Consider the following 7,712-nt stretch of genomic DNA (forward strand, 5'->3'; position numbering starts at 1 on the left):
TCTATGAAAATTAAAGACTTGTAGGTATTGGAGGACATTGTCTGTGCTTTGGCTAGCATCCCTGTCATTTCCTGGTTTAAGAAGTCTAGAAGGAAAGTTATAGTTCTTGTTTAGATCAAACAGATCAGCTTGGTGCCTATTTTTTCTTCCTCATAAAATGGATTAGCATCTATACCCTACTTTGTAAGAATACGTTTTTTTTGTTTTTTTATTATTTTATTTTATTTGTGAACATATTGTACAGAGGGGTTACAATTACATGGGCAGGATAATGCATACATTTCTTACCAAGCATTGCAGCCTCCTCCTTTGTTTACCCTTCACAAGAATACCTTTTTTTATGTCATTTCTGGTCAGAACTTGCTCATGTTCAATAGTATGTTTGGATGAATCTAGAGGACTCAGCATGTGGTTGTACTCTTGGCTGTGATTTATTACAGCAGAAGTAAACTCAGCAAAGGGAACGGCATGTGAGGTAAAGTGCAGAGTAATACAGGTGTAAGCTTCTAAGAGTCCTTACCCAGCAAAATCACACAGATGAGCCCAGTTCCTTCTAAAAACTCATTTGAAGCGCCAGAGTTTCACATATTGCCTCTTAAAGTCTTTGATACATTTTGAGTTAATTCTGGTATACATTATAAGGCAGAAATCTAAGTTTTACTCATTTTGCAAATGGATATCCAATTTTCCCAAAAGTACTCATTGAAAGAACTATACAGAACCCCCACACATGTACCTACTTAGTCTTGTTGTCCTTATCAAAACTCATTTGACCATGTATCTTGGATTTTATTTCTGGGCTCTGTGTTCTATTCCATTCGTCTGTCTACATGACAGTTTCACACTATTACTGTAGCTTTGCAGTAACCTTAAAGTATGAGACATCCAACTTTGTTATTTTCAATATTGCTTGGCCTATTTGGAATCCCTTGAGATTCCATAAGAAGTTTAGAATAAATTTTTTTCGATTTCTGCCAAAAAAAAAAAAACATGAAGATTTTGGGACTGCGATAAATCCATAAGCTGTTTTGGGTTGTATTGATATTTTAACAATACCAAGTTGATTCATGGATATATTTATTTGTTTTCCATTTCTTTCACTTAAGTTTTATAATCTTCAGTATATAAGTCCTTTTACTCCTACTGTATATTTTATTGAGTTTTGCTGCTATTATATACAGAATTGTTTTCTAAGTTCCCTTTTTGATGTGCTCACTGCTAATGTATACAACTGCAGGTGATATTTTTGTGCATGTTCTGAACATGTGTTCATGTGTGTGTTCGTGTGTGTCTCAGACTGGGGTTTGAACTCAAGAGCCTTGGCACTATCCTACCTGTGAGGTTTTTGCTCAAAGCTGGTGCTCTACCACTTGAGCTACAGTTCCACTTCCAGATTTTTGGTGGTTAAGTGGCGATACGTCTCATGGACTTTCCTGCCCAGGCTGGCTTCAAACCACAGCCCTTAGATCTTAGCCTCCTGAGTAGCTAGGATTACAGGTGTGAGCCACCATCTCCAAGCTCCCAACTTATTTCCCTTTTTATAACTTGACTTGTTATTAAGTTGCTTCCTAAGCTGTGTTTCTGAGTCATTGAAGTCTTAATTGCTCTATGGAATGTTATATGGATGTCCCCCAGAAGCTCAGGTACTGAAGGCTTGGTCCTCTACACAGTACAGCCAGGTTCAAAGGTGGAGCTTTGGGAGGCAAGTGGATCATGAGTGCTCCAACTTTATGACTGGATTAATACATTTAAGAATGAGAGAGAAGCCAGGATCTGGTGGCTCATGACTGAAATCATAGCTACTCAGGAGGCTGAGATCTGAGGATCACAATTCAAAGTCATTCCAGGCAGGAAAGTCCGTGAGACTCTTATCTTCAATTAACCACCCGGAAATCAGAAGTAGAGCTGTGGCTCAAATGGCAGAACACTAGCCTTGAGCAAAAGAGCTCAGGGACAACATACAAGCCCTGAGCTGGGAGGGAGGAGGGGGAGTTGTAGTTTTGTTGATTTTTCTCTTGACCTCATTTGGAGAACTAGAGCACCCTAGCTGGTAAACGTGATTATCTGCATGAGGTAAGGGCTCAGATGACAGTTACTCATCCAGTTCTGGTCTGGTAACTGCAAATTTTAAAAATTCCCAAGATTCACAGCAAATCCTAACTTTACATTTAAATCTGTGGCAAGACTTTATACCTCCCCCATACAAAATTAACTTTTTAAACTTTAAGAATGACAGAAATATTAAACAAGAGTTGAAGATCGATATTCCTTCCAGAAATTTTCTTTGGATGACTCAACAGTCTTGTGCCAATGAACACTCATGTGACAGCCATGTCCTGAAGAAAGCCTCAACGTAAGCTGTCATCCATTGCTCAAGCCACATTCCTTAGCATCACTGGCTTTTAAAAACTGGACCAAAACACTCTACTAAAATAACTATCTCTAAAAAGCCAGAAGTGGAGTTGTGGTTCAAGTGGTAGAGTGCTAGCCTTGAGTGAAAAAGCTAGAAGACAGTGGCCAGGCTCCAAGTTTGAGCCCCAGTATCACCACCACCACCAACAACAAAAAGGTTTTTCATTCTTATCTTGTACTTTTCCTGCCCCAATCCTGAAATCATCCATTTCTGTATGGGAAGATGCTTGTTTGTAGAAACCTTAAAAATATTTAAAGTTTTAGAGGACTAGAGCAAAAAACTTCCTCTCAAATGATGGGGAAAAAGATTTGAACTGTTTTTATTTCACTCTAACTTTATGATTATTTTTGAACATTTTAATTATAAAATGTCTTCCAAAGTTTAAAATAAACAATTGAGACTTAAATATTATCCCCATACTGCATATTGCTGAAATTTATATGATATAAAAATCGTTGTGGTTTCTCTCAAGAGTTTGTTGTTGTTGTTGTTGTTTTAACAAGTACACTTTGCCAGTCCTGGGGTTGAACCTCTGGGCCTAGGAATTGTCCCTGAACTTCTTTAACTCAAGGCTAGCATTCTACCATTTGAGCCACAGTGCCACTTCCGGCTTTTTGAGAAGTATATTGGATATTGGTGATAAGAAGCTCATGGGCTTTCCTGCCCAGGCTCCTTTAAACTATGATCCTCAGATCCTCCTGATTCATGAGGATTATGGCATGAGCCATTGGCATCCGGCTTCTCAATAGATTTTGAGGTTTAATTGCTAAGACTGTACAGAGAATATAATGTCCAGATCAGAGCTCTAATCCTGATTCCATTACTTACTGACTTAAGTTAATGCCACTGTATTAGCGTCTTCATATATTATTACATTGCCATTTAGTAAAATTTTTATGATTCTAAAAATAATGTCCATCGGAAGATAAAAAGCACTGATTACTCCTCATCTTAACTTTTGTGACATCTTTATCCTGTGTGCTGCCACAGGTTCCAATTGACCCTTGCTCTCTACCTCACCTTGAGCTCTCCATTCTGAATTCCAGTAACCCACAAAGCCCTGGGTCACCCAGCACAAGGCCTTGTACATTCACCTTAGTAGGCTGCCACTGTTTTTATATCATTCATATCAGTCAAAGTGCTTCTGCCTTTTATCTAACCATGACTGCTTTTTATCTAACCCTGCAGACTCTACATCATTGGTATCTTACTATGACATATATGGTTTTTAACTTGAAGCTATATCAAATATTTCCTCTTATTAAAATCCTACAAAATCATCACCTTAATAGCTACTGATATGGCTAGTTCATGACTTTCACTATTCCTTCTATACATAATATTAAATTGAAGCCAACTATTGCTATTACAAAGTTTTATTAAAATATAAATGTTGGGGCTGGGAATGTGGCTTAGTGGTAGAGTGTTTGCCTAACATGCATGAAGCCCTAGGCTCGATTCCTCAGAAAAAAAAAGCCAGAAGTGGTACTGGGGCTTAAGTGGTAGAGTGCTAGCCTTGAGCAAAAGAAAGCTCAGGGGCAGTGCCCAGGATCTGAGTTCAAGCCCCAGGACTGATTGACAATCAATCTTTTTTTTTTTTTTTTAAACATTTCTGACTATCTTAGGGCAGATTCCTACATGTGGAATCACCACATCAAAGAAACATCTTGTTACTGTTTGAATAGGAAATGTCCCTTCAGACTCAAGCATTAGGTTTGGTCCTAGCTGGTGGAGCTATTTGGAGAGTTGGTACTTCTACCAAGCTCATGTCAGTTTCCAGTATCACTTCAGCCTTTTCAAATCCACCCTTCCTGCACTTACACATCTTGCCTCAGCTGCTGTTAACTACTCTGCACTGAATTCCAACCTCTCAGCTTCTACTTTAGCCCTGGGCCTTTGTTCCCAGAATATTGAGAACATTGCTCTGGGTTTCTCGAGTGATCACCATATATAAAATCCTTAGCCTGGCATTTAAGGATTTCCCTAATCTGCATCCAGATTTCACCAGCCTGCTCCTTCCCTGCCTTTCCCACCTCTATACCAGACTCTGGAGTGACCCTGTGTGGAGCTTTTTTCTTCCCTCCCTAATCCCACTGACAACAACTATTCAAATAGCCATATCCTCAATGAGAAAGGAAGGAGGCTGAGACCCATCATTTGCTGAACATATGCAATCTTGTGCCTGACAAATTATACTAATCTCCAAATACTAATAAGGAGAAGTTAAGGAAACAAGTTTACCCAAAGTCACCAGCAAGTAAGAATCCGAAATAGTCCACTGGCATTCTGTAACTTTTAATGAAATAGGTCAGTAGAGGGGCAGGCTACAGTTAATCCAGCATGAGCAACTCTACTACTTAGCTGTGTGTGAACTGAGCAAGTTATGTATCTAAGGTGTTTCAAAAACACATGAGCTGTTATAGGTCTGAGTTTCCCCATTTATGAAAATGGCAAAACTCAACTATCTGCCACATTGATGACTGTGAGAATCATTTGAGATCAAGTACTTAGAAGTCTATTTGGCCTATGGCAAATAATGTTAGCTGTTATTACTGTTTGGCTAGTTATACACTATAACGTAGAAACTGACAATGTCAATCATATGCTGTCAATATTCACAAGTCTATTTTTATGCAGTGTAAAAGCTTAGCAAGGTGTTTTTATTTATGTTAATATTTACAGAATACTAGAATTTTTAAACCATGACTGATCAACAAACTTTATTAAAAGGAACTCACTTGTCTACTATTTACTCTTTTGAGACAAAGGGAAATGCATTAGCAACTCTCTTCCCCTTATTACATGTGAAACTGGCATATGCAATACCATACTGTGGTAGCATGTCAAAGGATACAAACTGCTATTTTTATTGAAACTCCTTTTGCCCTTTACTAAATATTACTAATTTCCAATTTTAAAATGTCCAAAATCATACTTTTTATTTAGAGATCACACTATGAACTGAACTGGTTTGTTAGATACTATGATATGCTAACCTAAAAATGGTTTACTCTTGGCTGGGTGCTGGTGGCTCACGCCTGTAATCCAAGCTACTGAGGAAGTTGAGATCTGAGGATCGTGGTTCTAAACCAGCTTGGGCAAGGAAGTTCATAGGACCCTTATCTCCAATTAACCACCAAAAAAAACTGGAAGTGGTGCGTGGATCAAAGTGGTAGAGTGCTAGCCTTGAGCAGAAAAGCTCAAGGACAGCACCGGGGTCCAGAGCTCAAAGCCCAGGACTGGCACCAAAAACACCCCCCCCACACACACACAAATAGTCCCCTCCAAAGTGCTGGAGAGAAATGAAGAGAAATGAAAGCTTAACCCCATAAACTTCAGTAGTCAACTGAATAGCTGAAATTAAGCAATAGCTTAGGTAAAACACACGTATATTTAATATATGCACATACTAATAAGACAGTTGTTATGCCTTATGCACAGAAATAACTGTGCTTCTACTCAACCAATTAAAAAAAAAATACTTTAAAGCTTAGCTATGTAACAGATTTTCTTTTTGGGTGCCAGACTTTGGACTAGAACTTGGCCTGGACTCTGTCCCTGAACTTTTTTGCTCAAGGCTAGCACTCTATCACTTGAACTGCAGCTCCAGTTCTGGCTTTTTTTGGTAGTTAGTTGGGGATACGCATTTCCTGCCCAGATAGGCTTCGAATCACAGTTCTCGGATCTCAGCCTCCCGAGTAGCTAGGATTACAGTGGTGACCCACCAGATTTTCTTTCATTTAATCTCTGCAACTTTTCCCTCATTTATAGATGTCACAGAATTAATAAGTGGCAGAGGGGAACCTAACCTGACTGAAACTCGGAATCCAGTATTTTGAAACATTTGTTTTCTGTAATCCATGATAATGCATTTAAAATTTACATCTTCCTGATGACGCATGCACACAGAAAGGGGGGGGGAACCCCTAAAGGTTTATGAAAGGTTTACTCCTCCTCCACCCTTTGGGGCCTTGCAGGGCAGCGCGGCAGGCCAGCGCAACTCCAGTTTAACCTCCTCAATCCGGGGGTTATTTTGAAATGGACCTATCTGCTTGACCCGCCAGAAACTGTCCTAAAAACGGGTGAGAGACCCGCAGGGCGCCCCTCGCTGAGCCGGCCCGACCGGCCCGGGCGAGGAGGCCCGGGAGCAGCGCCCCGCCCGCGGCCGGCCCGGCCCGGCACCGGCCCCGGGGGCGGCCGGGCCGCAGGGGCGTGACGGCTGTGGGTGCGCGCCGGCCCCGGGGGCAGCGCCCGCCGGTCACCGCTGCCCGCCCGCCCCGGGGACAGCGCCCGCCGGTCACCGCTGCCCGCCCGCCCCGGGGACAGCGCCCGCCGGTCACCGCTGCCCGCCCGCCCCGGGGACAGCGCCCGCCGGTCACCGGTGCCCGCCCGCCCGCCGTCAGCGCGGCCAGCCCAGGAGCCCCGGCGGGCAGCGGGGGGGGGGGGGGTCGGGGTCCGGGAGGGACCGCGCCCGGCTCTGAGGGGACGGAGGGAGGTGGGGTGCTGCGAAGGGCGTCGCGGCCTCCGCCCCGCCCGCCGAGTCCCGGGACGGCGCCCGAGGCCGGGACGGCGAGGCGCGGGGCCCCGGCCCAGCAACTTCAGGCGCGGCCGGCGGGCGCGGGGGCGCGGGGCGCGGGGGCGCGGGGGCGCGGGGGCGCGGGGACGCGGGGGCGCGGGGCGCGGGGCGCGGGGGCGCGGGGGCGCGGGGGCGCGGGGGCGCGGGGGCCCGGGCTGCGCCCCTCCTCCCAGTCGCCGCGCCCGGCTCGCGGGCCGCCGCGGGGATCCGGGCCGCCGGGCCGAGGCGGAGCTCGAGCGCCGGGGAGATGTGCGCCCCGCCGGGCCCCGCCGCCGCGGAGCGGGGCGGGCTCTTACCTCACGCCTGGCCCCGAACACGGGCTCGCGGCCGCGCGGCGGCGGAGGAGTCCCTAACAGGACCTCATGACTGGAGGTCCGCGCCGACCCACCGCCCCAGCCCGCCGCGGACGGCCGCAGCGCCACGCGGAAGTCCCGCCCCTCGACCCCCATTGGCCCGCGCCGAGGCTGGCGGAAGGCTATTGGGCCTCGGAGGTGTCTGTCCAGGCTCCGTCCCCCCCTCCCCCGCCCCCACCCCTTCGCGCGGAGGCTCGCGGCTCGCCTCAGCCGCGCGGGACGGACGCCCGGTCCTCGGGTCGCGTTGCCGGCCTCGTGACGCGGGCCCCGGGAGGGAGGGAGTCAGGGCGGGGTGCGGCGCGGGGGCTGCTCCCGGCGGAGGACCGGCTGCGGCCCCGGGAGAGGGGGCCCGCTTGGGCCGAGGCCTGCG

General features: G+C 46.4%; 1 protein-coding gene across 2 annotated transcripts in view; it reads right to left on the minus strand.

Annotated features, from left to right (window-relative positions):
• Positions 1–7,396, minus strand: part of LOC138804498 (E3 ubiquitin-protein ligase RNF13) — a 42,239-nt gene extending 34,843 nt beyond the window's left edge. For both annotated transcript variants that reach the window (XM_069988788.1, XM_069988787.1), the window contains exon 1: positions 7,286–7,396. The gene's annotated coding sequence lies outside the window, so the exon portion shown is untranslated. The remainder of the gene's footprint in view (positions 1–7,285) is intronic.
• Positions 7,397–7,712: the final 316 nt, after the last annotated feature.

The sequence above is a fragment of the Dipodomys merriami genome, unplaced genomic scaffold (assembly GCF_024711535.1).
Source record: "Dipodomys merriami isolate MVZ:Mamm:240054 unplaced genomic scaffold, mDipMer1.0.p SCAF_367, whole genome shotgun sequence".
Taxonomy (NCBI): Eukaryota; Metazoa; Chordata; class Mammalia; order Rodentia; family Heteromyidae; genus Dipodomys; species Dipodomys merriami.